General features: G+C 43.6%; 1 protein-coding gene across 2 annotated transcripts in view; it reads right to left on the bottom strand.

Annotated features, from left to right (window-relative positions):
- csk (C-terminal Src kinase) overlaps nt 1-19,276 on the bottom strand; it is a 140,313-nt gene that overhangs the window by 88,141 nt on the left and 32,896 nt on the right. The window contains exon 2 of one of the 2 annotated variants that reach the window (XM_060853724.1): nt 13,910-14,049. The gene's annotated coding sequence lies outside the window, so the exon portion shown is untranslated. The remainder of the gene's footprint in view (nt 1-13,909; nt 14,050-19,276) is intronic. The other variant, XM_060853723.1, reaches the window with a different exon arrangement.

Genomic DNA, 19,276 nt, shown 5'->3' with positions numbered 1-19,276 from the left:
TCATTACATGCAGAGTCACAAAATTTTATAATGGGGAATAGAGAAATGGCAGAGAAGCTTAAATGATTAATTTGTGTCTGTTTTCATTAAGGAAGATTCATTGTATCTCACAGAACTAGAGATCTGAGCGAATTGGGAGAATGATGAGTTGAAAGAAATTCGTAAAGTGGTCAGTTCCGAGGCCTCAATTAATTACAAATTACACCCGTAACCTGGATGAAGGAATAACTAGATTTGTCAATAATACCAAGATAGGGGAGGAGAGTAAGCTGTCGAAGAAGGCAAAAGGGTTTCAAAAGCATGCAGATAGATTAAATGAATAAGGAAATCATTGACGGAGGGTAATATGGAAAATTGTGAGCTTGCCCACTTTGGCAACAAGAGTAGCACACTATTTAACTGGAGAGTGTTTGCAGAATGTGGCATCACAGAGGGACTCTGATGCCTTGATACACAAAGTTGGCATGCAAGTACAGCAATAATTAGGAAAACAAATGCAATGGTATTGTGTATTGCAAAGGGAATGTAATACTAAAGTAAGAACGTTTTACTACAGCCACACAGGGCTTCGGCAAGCCAATATATGGTTAAACCTGCCCAATATTCTGATCTACCAGACCAGCTTTGGTTTCTTGTGTGAAAAGGATGTAATGGTGACAAAAGCAATTCAAAGAAGATTCACTCAACTCTTCATTCCAGAGAAGACAGCGGCCCGATCATAAGAAAGATTGAGCAAGTTGGCATGATAATCACTGGGGTTTAGAAAAATGATATAATTTTATTGAAAATTCAAGATCCTGAGAGAACTTAACGAATGAATACAGAGATAGTGCTTCCTTTCTTGGAGGAGACCAAAAATAGGAGACCTCTCTTTCAAAGCAGAGAGGAGGAGAATTTCTTTTCTCTCTCAGATGGTGGCAAGTATGTGCAATTCTCTTGCCCAGAAACCAATGGAAACAGGGTAATTGAATGCATTCAAGGCCAACTTGGGCAGATTTTGGTAAACAGGGAGTCAAATAGCTTCAGAAGTAGATAGCAAAATGGAGTTCTCTTATTGAATGTGGAACCAGACTCAAAGTGGCAAATAGTTCCCTGCCCTGAACTCCTATGTTCCAAAATTCCTACATTGCAAAAACTTGTACTTTCTCTGCATAGTTCCTTCAAATTAAACCTGCAACTGTGTAACATGTATAAAATTACAACTTCATAATTCATTTATGACAGAAGACAATGGAGAGTAGTAAGAATTTAAACTCACTTCTGCACCATCAATTCAAAAATTAGGCTAAATTTACCACTACCATTCATGGTCAGTTATCTCAGTATGAAACAAGGACTGAAGCAGTGGTCTTTCTAGATCATAGTATATACTGTCGCAGTCTGATTTCAAGTCAAGCAAAGATATTTCAGAAGATTTGGGCATCACTTACTAGAAAGTGCTACTCCTGTATTTAAAAAAATGTTGTGTAAAGTTGAAGGTTTGATGCTCCTTGTTTCAGTTATACTACTATAGCAAAGTGCCAAGGGCAAGCCTAGAGATCGCCCAAAATTGAAAGTTTACTGAAACCTTTGAGCACTCAACTAGATGCAAAAGTAGCACTGATGGAGTCCTCAATGAAAATCCTGAACTCTCCTCTTCATTTAATCTTATTTATACATTAATTTATACTACAAGATAAATACTTCATTTGTTGAGGGTGATGGGAGGATCAAAGCAAAGAACTGAGTGGAGAAAAGAGAGGAGTGGAGTGCTATTCATATTGCACCGTACGCAAATCATTTTCAATTGCTTTCACATCATACACAAGATTCAGATTAGAACATGCTTCCAAACAGTCTGGTTAGATATTACTTAGGCCAAGTGAAGGAAATTGGCAAAAACAAAATCAGCAGCAGTGCAGAGACTGCCAGAAGTGACAAACTCTCAACATTAGCAAGACTGAAATATGCCATTCACTGTTCTAACCTTAAACATTACTGTGCAAAAAGTTCCAGCTTCAACTTGCATAACATTAATTCAGATCTGTACCAGCAGTCTCTTTTAAAAAAAATTGCAAACAATCAAAAATCGGCTTTTGTGAAATTTCAGTACTGAAACTTCACTAAATTCCAGCTAACATTTATAAAGAATCATTGCACATTAATATTTTACTTCAGCTCAGTGCAAGTTAAACAAGTAAAATACAGACTCAGTAGGTGTACAAGTTTGTGGAGTTACTGTCCCAGTTTACTTGTCAAAAGGAATCCATCTCACACACCTACAGACTGACTTTAGTCATTCTGAACATAGTTTCCAATTATACTACGTAATGCTACATGGTGAATTTTCTATGACTGGACATGGGTAGAAAGTTAAAATACTGTTTTGAACATATGATTATAAAATCAACATGGACATTTATCCTATGTTAAAATCTGTAAAGATCTCCATCAAATTGTTAAACACAGCTTACACAGCACCTATCAAGCCCAACCAAACAGGACTCAAGAATTGTACAGAACACAGTTTCAGCAACTCAACCAATTACAATATCACTAAATCACATGTGGTAAAAACAAGTTTGAGAGGAAAATTTATGTCACATCCAAGTCAAATAGCAGATTGCATCACAGTTCAAATAAGCTGTATAAAGTAGTCACTACCCATTATGAAATGCCCTCAGACAAATTCCGTTTGCAATGAACTGCATTCCAAATGCTCAGTAACTACCAGAAACCTGATTGGGAACTCATGACTACATGACCCAAAGTATCATTCCTAACTTACAGCTATATTTAATGCTCACCTACAGTCGATGATTTTGCCCTATAATTTGTTAACAGTCAAAATTCAACAAAAGATCAAGAATTTAATAATTGAAATGTAGAAGAGTTCGAAAGTGAAAATATACATCAACTTTTATGATGAATACTTACAATGATAAACAAACCTCTGAGCTACTGGCTGTCCAGGTCCTAAGCACTGGTGGTACACGTTTACAAAATTCAACAACAGGATTGGAAACCCAACTTCCACATTGAGCAAAAAGCAAAACAGTGGGAAAACTAGAGATCCTAAATAATTTTAAAATGTTCAAAAACACTCAAATCAGGCAACAATGAAGAAAAATCATGGCTCATGTTTCAGGTCGTGATCTCCTTTGGTTTACTCCAAATTAATGCAATGGGAATCTAACCACTCTACTGAACTGTTTCTTAAAAGTCATGCAATGGTTCTCCAAAACACAATGACTCGCTATGCTAAACGTTCAAAGGTGATCACAAACACAAATACAATCTCATGTCTATATGCGATCATAACCTTAGATATTGAAAGAGTTTGTCACAGCGCACTTGACACAAGTGGAAAAAGGAAAAAAAATACACCACCCCTCCATTACAAGCCAGGAACTTGTGTTCCATTATTCTCGTTGATTGGTAGCAAGATCACACTCATACCTCACTCTAGTCTATTCAACAAGGCAGTGTTGCTGTTCAACTCTGGTTCAAGAGCCTCAACATCCACCTTCAGGAAGTCAAGAGAATTATTTCTGGAAAGCTGAGACCATCACAGCTCAAGTGAGCTTCTAAGCTGATACACACTGAACCTCCTGACACCTGCAAGAAAGAATCCTCCTCGAAGAACACCATCAGTCAAGAACTTAAAAAGTACTTCAACAAACACGGGGTTTGAAGAATGCTCATGCACCGACCTGAAATCGCAAACATTACTGGAATACACTCTCGCATCTCAAAAGGATAGTCCTACTTCTCAATGGCATATCTCCTTGTTGACCACAAAATGCCAAAATGTCAACTGACCCATGTTGTGAAATCCCAGCTTTCAACCTTTTACTGGAAATACGGACAACCTTCAACAACTTCAGAATGGACCTGGGAAGAGCTGCCCACTAGCTCCACTAAGGAACATAAGGACCACCTCAAATTTAGACTGTGGCCAGTAATTCATGCCATTGTTCGGATACTAAACTTCTTTCCAGAGAGATCCACTCCCAAGGGACCTACAGCATTCAAGGTTAGCTGATACTATTGAATGAATGATTAATTTCAACAGAAATATAACTGCTGTCCACAGTCATTTGAGATGTATATTATCCAAAAATTCTCACCGTTATATAGCTTTGTATGGGGATATCAAATTAGTGTAATTAACAGCCATTCAGTGTAGCAGGGGAGTTGTAGGGTGTAGGTAGTCAATTGCAATGCACAAAACCATTCCTTCAATTACTTCACACAATATTTGAGAGGGTTGCACAGAAAATTAAAAAAACATTTTTGAAGTGCAGCGTTTAAAAATGAAATACTCAGAACTGCAAATGGTAATATTCCTTCTTATTTCAACATGTGCGTGACAAATCAAACCAATTGGAAACAGTATGTTTGCAGTATTTGAATGTATATTTAAGGTGCTTCCCTTTACAGCCATGTGGATTACCTGGAGCATGGGGGAGGGAGCAGGCGATAACTGGAGGAGGAAGAGAGGGAGCTGGGAGGAAAGAAAGGAGGGAGGGAAAAAGGAGAGCAGGGAGGAAGGAGGGCGAAGGATCGGGCTAGGGCGAGTGAGAGTGAGGGGGCGGGTGAGAGCGAGGGGGAGAGACAGCACGGAGGAGGAGGAGGAGGAGACACACTGGGGGTGAGATAATTCCCATCAGCAAGTTGCAAAGCACTTCAGTCAGTAAGCTACTTCTGAAATGTGCCTGCGTAAATTGCTGACAAGCACAATAAACTGCACGCACCTAGCAAGATTCATCAACCTGCTTCTGCAGTGCTTGCTGAAAGGATAAATGGCGACCAAGATACAGAAAACGACTGCCATTGTTGAAGCATCATCGCAATCATCGGAACAGATGAGAAGTCTTAAACCCCCTCAACAACATGGCACTCTGCCATCTCTTGCAGATATGTTTTAATGTTGTTCCAGGAAGTGTAAGATAAATTCTTATACAGTATACTGAATCAGAACCGTCTGCTTCAATTACAAAGAGTCACACTGACACCATGTAATTTTCTGCTGTTTCACACTATAATTAAACACCCATCAGCCCACAAACTAAATTCATGATGCTGTGAGACTCAAATTCAAACATTTGTGTTTTTCTCTTAAAATAAATGGCAATTAAAAAGTCATACAAGCTCAAAGAAAAAAATAAATCTAATGGGGAAAAGTGCAGATTTGTTTCAAGGCCTTCAACTTTAAGAGTTGTTTTTCTTTGTTTTTTTTCAAAACAGAAGTTGTCAGTGGTAGCTATTTTGGGGGTCTTTTAACACAACGAGTCATGCGCTGCTTCTGAATCAGCGGTTCTAGTTTGAGACCCACTTCAGAACCTGATGGCAATGGAAAGTTCATTCATAAAGTGGTCAAACATATTAAGTATCCACCTCTAAATCCTTCAAACCTAAGTCATTGGCAAGCAGCATGAGCAGGAAATAAACCCGGTACACAATGCCATTGGTAGAAAACTGCAGCCTCGATTAGCTGCACACTACATTATGTTGGTTCATAAAACACAGCAAATTGGACTTTGAATGATCTGCAGCACACCATTATAAGTTATAACAAGTGATATATTTTTATTACTTCAATATTAAAGAGACTTTTCATCACTTTTATGAACTGCTAAACTGAAATGAAATTGCCGAGCATAAAGTCCTTTGGTACAACAAATAGTTAAAGGACAAAGTAGTAAAACATGTTGAATCAAGACTTTTGTTATAGTTTAATGTACTTAGGGGATCCAGATTACAGGGATTTCAAGGAATGGGGCAGAAGAAAGTAAAAGATGAATTTTCTAATCTTTCAAGATTCACTTCTAATTTGAAGAAAACTAAGCCTTCATCTGACAAATAAGACTCAGTAGTCTGTATTACTATTAGAGAGGAACCTCAGTTATCCGAATATCAATTATCCGAAAATCAGATTATCCAAACGGTGATCTCGAGGTCCCGATAGAAACATTACAAACATTACATTTCCAACAGCGATCGCATCTTTTATTTACAGTAATTAAACAGGCACTTTCTCCACATGACTAACCTCCCGCCCCCTCTCTCTCCCCATACTTTCCCTGGAGTTCTACAGAGGAGGGTACATTAAACACCCCCTTCCCCAGATAATCTCTGTAATATTGTCCTGTGACAGGTTCCACGTTTGCCCTATAAAAAGTTGCAGTAAAAACATGTGCGTGTGTGTTTGTGCGTGCGCACACACGGTTTGGAGACTTACGCCACAAAGGCAGCAGCAGCCCTGTTGTTGGTGTATAGTCCGGCTGCCCCGGAGAGGGGGTAGGTGTGGACTGCCTTGGGGGCGGGGGTTGTTCAATGGGATTGGGGGTGGGCAGAGGGTGATGTTCGACAGCACTGGGGGCAGGCAGGGGGATGGTGTCGGATGATATTTGGGGTCGGGTAGGGGGCGATGGGGGTGGTGCTGGATGGGGTTGGGGGACTGGGGGCGGTGTTGGATGGGATTGGGGACAGGCAGGGGGCAGTGTTGGCGGCAGGAAGAGGCCGTGTTGGACAGGGCTTGGGGTCGGGAGGAGGGGGCCTGCAGGGGATGGGAGCTGTGTTGGATGGAGTTAGGGGGCGGGCAGGGGCTGGTGTTGGGAGTGGGGGTGTGTGATGGCGGTATTGGGGGTTGGCAGGTGCTCACGCGCGATGTGTTGTTGTCTCATCTCCTGAATGGGGCGCAGGTTTTAAAAACTCCAAGCCCCAGAGGAAAGGCATTTAATGAACTAACCGAGTAATCGATTATCCGAACGAAATACTGCCCACCAATCTCGTTCGGATAACCAAGGTTCCCCTGTATTTATCAGGCTCTAAAGTACTGCATAATCAACGGAAGTAGTTGAGCTGCTTTTGCTTTTGCACAGAGCCAGCATGTCGACAAAGGGCTGAATGGTTTCCTGCACTGTAACATTTCGATTTTTCTGACTATACTCTAGCTCAATGTTGAACACAAATAAAATTCCAACCCAAAAATATGATTAGTGTATGGTATTGGTTATGGATCAGGCCAGACCTCCCTCAAAACATTTCAAGAAAGTAGCCCCAACCGTGACTTTGCTATTTGTGTTAAGCAGGTAAAACGTATCCAGGAGTGATGCAGCTGGCCCAACCATTTAGTTTTAAACAAAACAGAATTTATTGGCAAGATTACCAATGAAACACAAACAAAAGAGAACAGAGTATAGAATTATTTAACCTATCCGAAAAACCACATTATCCCAACTTAACGCTGCTGCTCCAAATACTTGAAACAATCCCCATAAAGACCCCTGGACACAAAACAACCTGGATGAGGGTGTAGAAGGGTTAGTAAATTTGCAGATGACACTATGGTCGGTACAGTTGTGGATAGTGTCGAAGGATGTTGTAGGTTATAGAGGGACATAGATAAGCTGCAGAGATGAGCTGAGAGGTGACAAATGGCATTTAATGCAGAAAAGTGTGAGGTGATTCACTTTGGAAGAGGTAACAGGAATGCAGAGTACTGGGCAAATAGTAAGATCCTTGGTAGTGTAGCTGAGCAGAGAGATCTCAGTGACCATGTACATAGATCCCTCAAAGTGGCCACCCAGGTTGATATGGCTGTCAAGAAGGCACACAGTGTGTTAGCTTTTATTAGTAGAGGGATCGAGTTTCAGAGCCATGAAGTCATGCTGCAGCTGTACAAAACTCTGGTGCGGCCACTCTTGAAGTATTGTGGCAGTTCTAGTCACTGCATTATAGGAAGGATGTGGAAGCTTTAGAAAGGGTTCAGAGGAGATTTACTAAGATGTTGTCTAGTATGGAGGGAAGATTTTACGAGGAAAGGCTGAGGGACGAGGCTATTTTTGATAGAGAGGAGGAGGTTGAAAGGTGGCTTAATTGAGACATATAAGATAATCAGAGGGTTAGATAGGGTAGACAGAGAGAGACTGTTTCCTAGAATGGTGATGGCTAGCACAAGGGAGCATAGCTTCAAATTGAGTGGTGATAGATGGAGGACAGATGTCTGAGGTAGCTTCTTTACTCCGAGTAGTAGAGGTGTGGAATACACTGCCTGCAACAGTTGTAGACTCGCCAACTTTACGAGATTTAAATGGTCACTGGATAGGCATATGGACAAGAATGGAACAGTGTAGGTTAGATAGGCTTCAGATTGGTTTCACAGGGCTGAAGGGCCCGTGTTCAAACAGTGTCTCACAGGAGAGAGGGAGAGCGAACGAGAGCGAGAAAGAAAGAGAGAGAGAGAGACCGTTCAATGTTTATGTTACCAGTCACGTATCTGAGACAATCATATCTCTGATCATAACCCATCGAGGTTTGTGGAGAGATTTAAGGACAAACATTCCAGACTGTTTAAATGGAGCTTCCTATTAGAGCCATTCAATTTGAAAATGGCACATCTGGCAGGACAAGAAAATTTGATTGTTAACACATTTGTGACACTTGATAAATGGAGGTGTTCAGTGACAGGAGTAACACAGACTGGAAAAAATGTATAGGGCAACCTCGATTATCCGAATGAGATGGGTGGGCACTATTTCGTTTGGATAATTGATTATTTGGTTAATCGATTCAATGACTTTCCTCTGGACCTCGGAGTTTTCTATTAAGTCTGCTCCCTATTCAGACTAGGCAGCATCACAACTCGTGTGAGCCCCCACCCTCACCTGCCCCCAATCCCATCCAATACCTCCCCCCATCCAACAACGCCCAACCCCGTCCAACCCTGCCCACCCCCAAAGCTTCCTCAAGTAGATCAACCCGGACACTTTGGGGCCTGTGTCTTTATGACCTTCTGGGAAAAAAAACGACAACCTAAACTTGTTAAAGGAGTAGCATCATCACATAATACAACGTCACGGTTAAATATCCATATTGGGCCTCGGTAACTAACTAACCAACTACTCTATCCATTGACTTTAAGGCTTCAATACTTCAAAACTCATGATAAACATTTGATTTTCTGCTATCCCCTGTTCAATATTTATCCAATTAGTAAACTTAAGGTAGTACCTATAAGTTTTTTTAAAATATTTTTATTTCAAAAATATACTTTATTCATAAAATACTTTGATGATCTGTACAATTGGATATGCCATACATATATGTAAACATTCCATTTCTGTGCATACCGAAACAGAGTAATCATTCCTATTTACAGGTCTGTACGACTACATTTTTAGCTGAGGCATCAGCAGAGCCCAAATGACTGCGTGGACTCCCTGTTCTTCTTAGACAGACAGATGTTACAGTGGTCCTTCCCCACCACGCCTTGACAACAGCTGCCCCAAGCTTCAGCGCGTGCCTCAACACACAGTCCTGGACCTTGGAATGTGCCAGTCTGCAACAGTCAGGATCAACTCCTTCAGCTGGAAGATCAACAGGTTTCGGACCGCCCAGAGAGCGTCCTTCACCGAGCTGATGATCCTCCAGACGCAGTTGATGTTCGTCTCAGTGTGCGTCCCGGGGAACAGACCGTAGAGCACGGAGTCCCGCGTCACAGAGCTGCTCGGGGCGAACCTCGACAAACACCACTGCATTCCTCTCCAGACTTCCCCTGCATAGGCATATTCCAGAAGGTGTGAGACAGTCTCATCCCCACTGCAGCCACTTCGAGGGCAGTGTGCAGTGCGGCAGAGAGTCCAGGCATGCATAAAGGACCTCACAGGCAGAGCCCTTCTCACCACCAGCCAAGCCATGTCTTGGTGCTTGTTGGAAAGTTCTGGCGATGAGGCATTCTGCCAAATGGCTTTGACAGTCTGCTCAGGGAACCACTCGACAGGATCCGCCCTCTCCTTTGCCCGAAGGGTCTCAAGGACACTACGTGCTGACCACTTCCTGATGGACTTGTGGTCAAAGGTGTTTTCCTTCATAAATTTCTCCACCGAGGACAGGTGGTACGGAACGGTCCAACTACTCGGAGCGTTCCGCGGCAGCGAGGCCAGGCCCACCCTTCGCAACACCGGGACAGGTAGAACCTCAGTACGTAGTGACACTTGGTGTTTACGTACCGGGGATCCACGCACAGCTTGATGCAGCCACACACAAAGGTGGCCATCAAGGTGAGGGTGGCATTGGGCATGTTTTTTCCCCATTGCACAGGTCTTCGTACACTGTGTCTCTCCTGACCTGGTCCATCTTTGATCTCCACATGAAGTGGAAGATGGCCCAGGTAACTGGGGCTGCACAGGTTCTGGGGATAGGCCATTCCTGTGGCACATAACAATACTGAGAGTACCTCACACCTGATGACCAGGTTCTTCCTGGCAATGGAGAACGACCGTTGCTCATATCTGCCTAGTTTGTCTCATTTCCTGATCCGCTCCTCCCAGGTTTTGGCGCACGCCCCAGCCCCCCCGAACCAAATACCCAGGACCTTCAGGTGGTCGGTCCTGACTGTGAGAGGGATAGAGATTGGTCGGCCCAGTTCCTGAAAAGCACGGCCTCGTTCTTGCCTCGGTTTACCTTGGCCCCCGAGGCTCGCCCGAACTGGCCACAAAAGCACATGAGTCTGTGCACGGACAGCGGATCCGAGCAGAAAACGGCGACGTCATCCACGTACAGGGAGGCCTTAACCTGCAGGCCCCCACTGCCAGGAACAGTCACTCCTCTCAAGCTCGCATCCTTCCTGATGGATTCGGCAAATGGCTCTACGCAACACACAAAAAGGCAGGAGAGAGAGGGCAGCCCTGCCTGACTCCAGATCTTACAGGGAAGCTGCTGAAAATGTGTTGCTGGTTAAAGCACAGCAGGTTAGGCAGCATCCAAGGAACAGGAAATTCGACGTTTCGGGCCAGAGCCCTTCATCAGGAAAGCTATCTGATTCCCACCATTGATTGAGACTGCACTGACAATGTTGGTGTAGAGCAGTCTGATCCAATTACCGATTCCCTCCCCAAAGCCCATTTTGGAGAGGACATCCCTCATATGTATGCGATATCCTGTCAAAGGCTTTCTCCTGGTCCAGGCTGATGAGGCAGGCGTCCACCCCCCTGTCCCACACGTAGGCAATCATATCTCGGAGGAGTGCGAGACTCTCAGCACAGGTTTGGTCAGGGTGGATCACCGATCCCAGAGCAGAACTGACCCAGTTGGCGATGACCTTTGACAAGATTTTGCAGTCTGTGTTTAACAGTGAGATTGGTCTCCAATTTCTAATTTCCTCCCTCTCCCCCTTCTGCTTGTAGATGAGGGCGATGATGGATTCACTCATGGTACCTGCCTGAAGCATACTGACCTACACCTCCAGCAGGTCCTGGCCAATCAAGTCCCAAACAGCAGAATAGATCTCGACCAGTAAGCCATCGCTTCCGGGAGTTTTATTCTTTTCGAAGGACTTGGTCAGCTCATCCAGAGATAGCGGCTGGTCCAGCCTCTCTCATGCTCCGTCATCTAAGACCTCCGTGATAGAGGACAGGAACGACTGGGAGGCCGCGCTGTCGGTTGGCTTCGAGTCATACAGACCGGCATAGAAGGATTTGCTGGTCCTCATGACGTCAGCCTGAGATGATGTTACAGAGCCATCTTCTTCCTTCAGGCTGCTGAGTACGGAGCCCTCTTTGTGCACCTTCTGGAAGAAGAAACATGAGCACGTTTCGTACTGCTCCACAGAGCAGACTCTGGACCAGAAGAATATCTTGGAGGCCTCTGAGGTAAAGAGCGAGGCTTGCTGGCCCTTCACCTCCTTGACATCAACCCCCAACGTCTGCAGCAGGAGCAGGTTCTGCATACTTTCCTGGAGTTGGGACAGTTTTCCCCGTCTTTCTCTCGCCTCCTGAACACCTTTGAGGATGAAGAACCTCTTGATGTTCCCTTTTACTGTTTCCCTCCAGTCCGCTGGGGACTCAAAGAGGGGCTTCACGATTCTCCAACCTGCGTAATCCCTCGAGCTCCTCGATGTTTCCCGGGGTCAACAGCTTAGTGTTCAGTTTCCACGTTCCCCTACCAGCCTGCTGCTCAGCCTGTAGGTGACAGTCAGCCAGCAGGAGGCAGTGGTCAGAGAAGAACACCGGCTTGATGTCGGTGGTTCTGACCGAAAACATTTGGGACACAAACAGGTGAGCAGATAGACCCGTGACTAGGTGTATCTACGCTGCGCTCCGTCTCCAGGGGTGCTGAAGACGTCGTGCAGCTTGGCATCTTTGACCGTTTCCATCAGGGCTCTGGACGTGGCATCCAGTTTACTGTCCCCTCCCACCCCGCCGGATCGTCCATCTACATCAATGATACAGTTGAAGTCTCCAGCCAGAATGACCAGCCTGGACATAGCCAGCAATAGTGGAAGCTGTTGCAGGACGGCCAACCATTCACTCTTACCCGCTGGGACGCACACGTCGATTAGTCTCACGGGAGCGTTTCTGTATGTAACATCCGCGATGAGGAGGCGGCCGCCCATCACCTCCTTAACCTTGGAGATGGGGAAGTTGCCTCCTCGCAACAGAATACCCAGGCCTGAGGAGCGGTTACCATTGCCCCCCCCAACCAAACTAATGGCCCATAGGTCCACAAGCTTGACCATCTCCTGTAACTGCTGAGGTGTGGTATCCTACACTCCTGCAGAAACAGGACATTGGCCAGGAAAGCCAGCATTGAAACACATCCCGCAGATTTTATGCTGCGCACGTTAATACTTGCAACTTTTATCCCCATTTTTAACAAGTTGTTAGGTTACTCGTGTCCATTTGCCGCTGGTCCTGCCCCTATGCAGTAGCTGTCTGCATACCCATGGTGAACACAAAGTGCTGGACCCTCGCAGGGCTGAGGTAGTTGTCCAGCTCCTCACTGGGCCCATTTGCCTGCTCCGGTGTCATTGGGCCGGGACCAGTTCCACGCTGTCTGCTTCCTCTGATAGCAAAGCTGGAGGGTGGGTGATGGATGTTCCCAATGGCATCAACCCTCAGGGTTACCTTGACCTGTCGTTTGCTGGTCCAGAAGCTGAAAGGGTCAACCACATCAGTGCTTTCTCCCTCAACCTGCACATATCTTCTCAGGAACGTCAGGACATCGGTTGCTGGAACATAGGGGTTGTACATGTGGATCGTAACAACCCGACTTCTCTGTGCAGGAAGCACACACAACAGGACTGCGGACAAAATGGAGAACAGCGACTCCCCTTCCTTTTCCTTGAAGACCTTCAGGAGCTGCTTGCATTGCTTCATGCTCCTGAAGGTGACGTCAAAGTAGCCTGCCCCAGAGAAATCCTGCAGGCAGTACACGTCCGCTGCGGCGAACCCACAGCACTCGAGCAAAATCTTCTTGACGATCACCATCCGATTAACCTGTGTACACTCCTCCACCTTCTTGACAGTCACCCTGACTATGTTGCGAACGCCCTGGCCCGGGGTGCGGGCAGCTGTTGAGGCCATAGCTCTGAGGTTGGCTGGTCCCTGAATTGGCGTTAGGCCGAAGCCAGCATGAAGATCCACCAATAGCAGGTCAGCACAACAAAACAATCCTCCAACGTCCAATCACCATCAGCGATGATCTCCACTAGCTCTGATGACTTGCAAAACTGCTAAGAACAGATACTACACTTGATTTTAGCCAAAAGTTAGTTCACACTGAGAAATCAAAATTGAACCCATAATTCGGAACTACATAATTCACAACAATCCTACAGTTTCATGAAACCACTTCTCTGTTCAGATATGACTCAACAAAAGTAGCTTCTTGAACTTTGGAAGGAAGCAGATTGAAAAAAATTATTTTCTTATTAGATGATTGGTCCCAGTCTTGCACAGTAACTAGTTCAGGATGAGCAAAGCATACTTCATTCAGAGGTAACTTCTCTCGCACTTACAATATGGAAATTGGCTCGAGCAGGAAACAAATCCTTTTTGGTCCAGGACACAGTAATCGAGAAAACTATTTTCACTTGCAAATTACAGACAAAATACTTGCACATGGAAAATTAAAGCATCCCTACCCGGTAACATTTCCAACTTACTCAGCAGATGCATCTGTTCAACACGAAGAATTGTCGAGCACTGGAAAGAAGTGGTAGAATGCTGGATCAGTCTTCGTCCCACTGAAGTGCACAGCTGGAGTTGTGCTATCTTGAAGGTTCTAAGTGAATAAAAGATGATGTTACCAGATTGCTAGGTTTATTTTAAAATAGTCATAAATGGCATATCGGTGGAATTTTGGAGATAGCCATTAGTGTACTTAATGTCAACTGTGGGAAATCAATCTTCCTCCACAATACGTTGGGAGTTTCAGGATGCTGTGTTAGCAGTTCATCTACAAGCTGATGAAAACCTGCCTCTTTCACCAATGACACACAATAACACTTTAAAAACTAATTATTTGTTAGACTGTGGACTTAAAAATGGGAAAGTATACTGATTTAAACAGGAGATTGTGGAAGATGCTTTTGTGAAAAGATTAGCTTAACAGAACTCATTGAATAAAGCAACATTCTACATGCACAGCAAAAACAGGAGAAGGGAAGCTCAACACCCTGATTCTGTCGGTGTGTTCAGAACAGTTATGCCAGTGAGAACAGAGATTGATTTTTCACCCAGGACAGTTCAGGAGTGCTCAGCATAGCAACAACTTCTTGACCGGTTCCTGTGCAAATGGCTACATCGGAAACATCCAGCCTGACAAGGTGAAAACAACTCTCCCTCACTTCCCCTTCTGTGAGTGGAGTAGTAAAAGTACATTGCAGGCAGCTAGCTACTCTCTCCCCCTGCAAATTCCCTTATGGAAAGCAAAAAGGGAAAACCAGATAGACTGAAAGAGTGAACCCTCAACCAACGAAAGCTTGATTTAGAATTTAATCGGTCCACACTTTCACATCCTCCTCAAAAAGGCAAAAGGAATCAAAAGGGAACTGAAGGAAAACATATCGTGGTTTGCAATCCAGAATGATGCCAGAAATGCTTCACTGTCTTTTTTGCTCCTTACCAACCCATAACACATCCATCTAATCTTGTCTCTGTACCTGATCTTCAATGCACTACTCAGAGTCATGACACACTTCCTTGTGACAGGCTCACAACCACTAAACTCTCCTGTCAAGGTTTTCTTACAGTAATCTAGATTCCTATCTGCTACATTAAAACAGGACACTGTACTCAATGGCCTGTTCTGAGGGACAGTTAGCAAGACAAACTCAGCTGGAGAACTAATAACTTGACCAAAAGGTGCTCTTTGGATTGCCTGAAACCTGGTCTTGGAGTGCAGAAAGTTGTCTGAAACTGAGTGGAGGAATCTCTATACATGTGTTTTTTTTTGTTTTGGGGTGAGGGGTAGGCTAATGGCTGCACTAAAGCTCTGGGACGTTGCCAGAAAAATTCATTTGGAAAGTCCACAGCTCAACGCCTTCTGCCATGATAGGCCAAATATCTGGTCTGGCCTACATGTTACGCCAAGCCCTCAGGAGCATGGCTAACTCATTTTCTTTTATTAATCGCTCTCAGGATGGGGAAGTCTCTGGCTAAGCAAGTATTTTTTTGCCCATCCTAATTGTCAAGGGTCAACCACATTACTGTGGATGTGGAGTCACATCTAGGCCAGACCAGGTAAGGATGAAAGATTTTCTTCCCCAAAGGATACTAGTGAACCAGATGGGTCTTTCTGACTATCAACAATGGTTTCATGATCATAATTAGACCCTCAATTCTACATTCTTCATTGAATGCAAACTCAAACTATCTGTCATGGTGAGATTTGAACCCGGGTCCCTAGAACATGAGCTGAATTTCTAGATTAGTGATAACAGCGCTGGGCCATTGCTTGCCCGATGCCCTATGAAGTGGCCGAGCAGGCCACACAGTTCAAGGGTAAATGCCACAATACCTGCATCCCAAAGGATTAAAAACACTACAAGAAAGTGTCTGTTCTAAGGAACCAGAGAGAGTTTTTGCCACGCTCTTGAGAAATGGCAAAAACAAGCCAACACTCTCTCCTTTCATTATTTAGGTCTGAACTCTTCTAAAGCTGAAGCTGAGACACCCTGTGGGATACGTGGCAACTTTGCCCATCCATTGCAACCCGTTTCTAGCACACTGCTTTAAATTTTGTCAGCATCGGAGGTTCACACCAATATCCAATGGTGGACAAATCAGAACGCGGAACATCTAAACGGTGTATCCAGAACTTCAAGCATATGAAAAGTTAGAAGAATGTAGTCATGCTGGGTGCACATGCTGTTTAGTAGCTAAGGAGATCATAAAAGTGCTTTGTACATCCCTGCTCTGATAAGAACTCAAAGCAATAATAATTTCTGATGGGCTTAACCTGGATCATATCATGCTGCCAATAACAGGTTGTTTCATTACAAAACTGGTTTTATACAGAATTTAGCTGACACATTAGTGGTTGCGAGTGGGGTGCTGGAAAAGCACAGCAGTTCATGCTGCCTGACCTGCTGTTCTTTTCCAGCAACACACTCGACTTTGATCCCCAGCATCTGCAGTTCTCATGTTCTCTACATTGCTGCTTGCTTCAGTTTACTGATTAATTAGCACTCAAAAATAACCACTCTTCTTAAATGTGGATTACATCAGGATACACAAATTTCCAATACTTCCGATTTGCATAAATGGTGTGTGAAGGCTTCAGGACCCCTGGAACAACCTTGCAGTTATGACAGTTTGCTGCATATTTCTGAGTGTAAATAGCCCAGTGTGGGAAAAGTTAGAACGCTCTACAAAGAAAATCTTGAGAACAGATGGACATGAAAAGATGATGGTAGAATAGTCATTACCTGGCGAAATGAAGTCAGAGTCTGTTTATATAAATGACTACAATGTACAGCAGTACTTGGTGGCAATACTTAATAAATAATGTTACTCTGAAGTCAAAACCTAAAGACATTTCTTGACTTTGCCCTCTCCTTGAATGGTCTATCTTGAACCCAATACATAGTGGCATTAAACGACATGGTAAAACATGGTGGCAGCAATGGAATACACAGTCGAGCAAATTGTGCAACAGGGAAAATTTACTATTACACCAAAGATTGTTGAAGAGAAGAATGCAACCAAATTTATGTTCCAAGTATGGTCTTAAGTCCAACTAGCAGCCAGAAGAATGAGCATTGAAGAGCTGTTGTGAAGGAAAACTCTTCCAGAGAAACCATCAGGACATACTGGTGTTTGGTGATACCCTGCCAGTCATGCCTGGTTTCACTCCCATTGAGTAGGTAACTCCTGCTGTTAGGTTGGTAACTGGGTAGGATGTTGCAATGGATAGGCCTTTCCTTGTTGCCTAAGGTACGATCGCTGCTGCTTGGGTACTTTGCTTTTACAGCCATTTATAATCAGATAAAGAAAAAAAGTCTAAATCTGGTCACATGGTGTCGACTCAAGCATAAAAGTTCCTCTGGCCAAAATCAAGTGAACACTAGAGCAGACATTTCTCACACAATTAAAAGAATTGAACCTTAGTGCATGAGAGCTTTGAGAAAGTGGAACACAGATCCACTGGAAGTCCTTCAGCTATGTCAAAAAAGAACTGTCTTAATTTAAAAAAACTTTCCAGAAGTAATGGCCGTTCCAGAGCAGGAATGCATAGAATTATGTTAAGCATTCCTACACCAAAACATCGCCTGCATGGGGACATGGCTAACTAAACAGTCTCAACAACTGAGTTCATAAAAGGATATTATTAGGCAGCAAGTACCCAAGCAGCAGCGATCGTACCTTAGGCAACAAGGAAAGGCCTATCCATTGCAACATCCTACCCAGTTACCAACCTAACAGCAGGAGTTACCTACTCAATGGGAACGAAACCAGGCATGACTGGCAGGGTATCACCAAACACCAGTATGTCCATTCAGGGCACATGCTCAGGTCACCAAATCAATTGAATTTCTAATCTGCCAGCAGATAACCAGCAAAACAAGGGCAAAATTTATACAATTAAAAATAGGAGTTTGGGTAGTGCTGTAGAACAAAGAGACCTAGGGGCTCCAGTACATAATTCTTTGAAATTTGCTTCACAGCGTGGTTAAGAGGTCATTAAGCACATTTGCCTTCATTGCTCACACCTCTGAGTATAGGGTTTGGGACATCATATTGAGGTTGTACAGGACATTGATGAGGTCCCTTCTGGGGTACTATGCTCAGTTCTGGATACTCTACAATAGGAAGATTATTATGCTGAAAAGGGTTCAGGAGAGATTTATCAGGATTGTGCCAGAATGGAGGGTTTGAGTTCTAAGGAGAGCTAGATAGGCTAGGATTTTTTTCACTGGCAGGCAAGTTGAGAGGTGACCTTATAGAGACTTCTGAAATTTTGAGGGGTATAGATAAGGTGAATGATTTCAAGACTAGGAACATATTTTTAAGATAGAGGAGGAAGCTTTTTGGAAAAATAGACTTTTTTAAAAAACATAGGCAGTGGCTCATGTGTGAAATGAACTTCTAGAGGAGGAGGCAGATGCAGATACTGATACAATGTTTAAAAAGACATTTGAACAAGTACATGAATAAGAAATGTTTGGTGGGGGGGATATGAGCCAAGTGCAGGCAAGTGGGACTAGCTTAGTTTGGGATTATGTTCAGCAAGCACTGGTTGGACCAAGGGGTCTGTTTCCATGCTATATGACTATCAACTTTACCTTAAGTTTTTCTAGATCTGGTCACAGAATTTCTCAATCTAGTCAGCACTGCTGTCAGATCAGGTCAAAAACTCAGGGTAGGAAAAAACAAAAAAAAACATGGTGCAACACCTCAATGAGATAGTGCACTGGAAATTAACCTCATTTCCTTGTGGAGTCATCACAAAAGTTCAAGATTTTAAGGACTACAATTCGCCAATTTACCTGTTTTTCAGACCTAAGTTAACAGAAATCATGGACTTGTTCTCTGTATTTAACATTTAGAAATAATACTTGAGCTGCAGTTAAAAAAAAAAAGAGCTTCTGACATATAACTCTACTAGTTAAAACTCTAATCCTGCCCCTTTTCAAATTATCCCTCTACACACATTAAAAAAAGGTTGCAGGGAAAGACTGGAAGGGAGTTGCTGAGATCAGTTAGAACGCTATAATGTTCTGTCCCTAAAACGCGATTTTCCAATAACACAGGGCTGCACAAGAATGCAACCATTGCGTTATAGAAGAACTGACTGTGTAACTACCATTATCATGTACAATAGCATTTGGTAGTGACATATAACAAAGTGTTACTTTGAAATCCAAGCCTAAAGACAGCTTTTGACTTTGTCATCTCCTTGACTGGTCTGTCATAAACCAAACTCAGTATGGCATTAAACATGATAAAATTGTAACTTGCAATTTACCTTTTGTTGCTTATATTAATTATTCTTAGCTGAACAGTTA

This window comes from Hemiscyllium ocellatum, chromosome 42 (assembly GCF_020745735.1).
Source record: "Hemiscyllium ocellatum isolate sHemOce1 chromosome 42, sHemOce1.pat.X.cur, whole genome shotgun sequence".
NCBI lineage: Eukaryota > Metazoa > Chordata > Chondrichthyes > Orectolobiformes > Hemiscylliidae > Hemiscyllium > Hemiscyllium ocellatum.
Note: the sequence above shows the minus strand (reverse complement) of the source record. Positions and strands in the feature narration are given on the sequence as shown.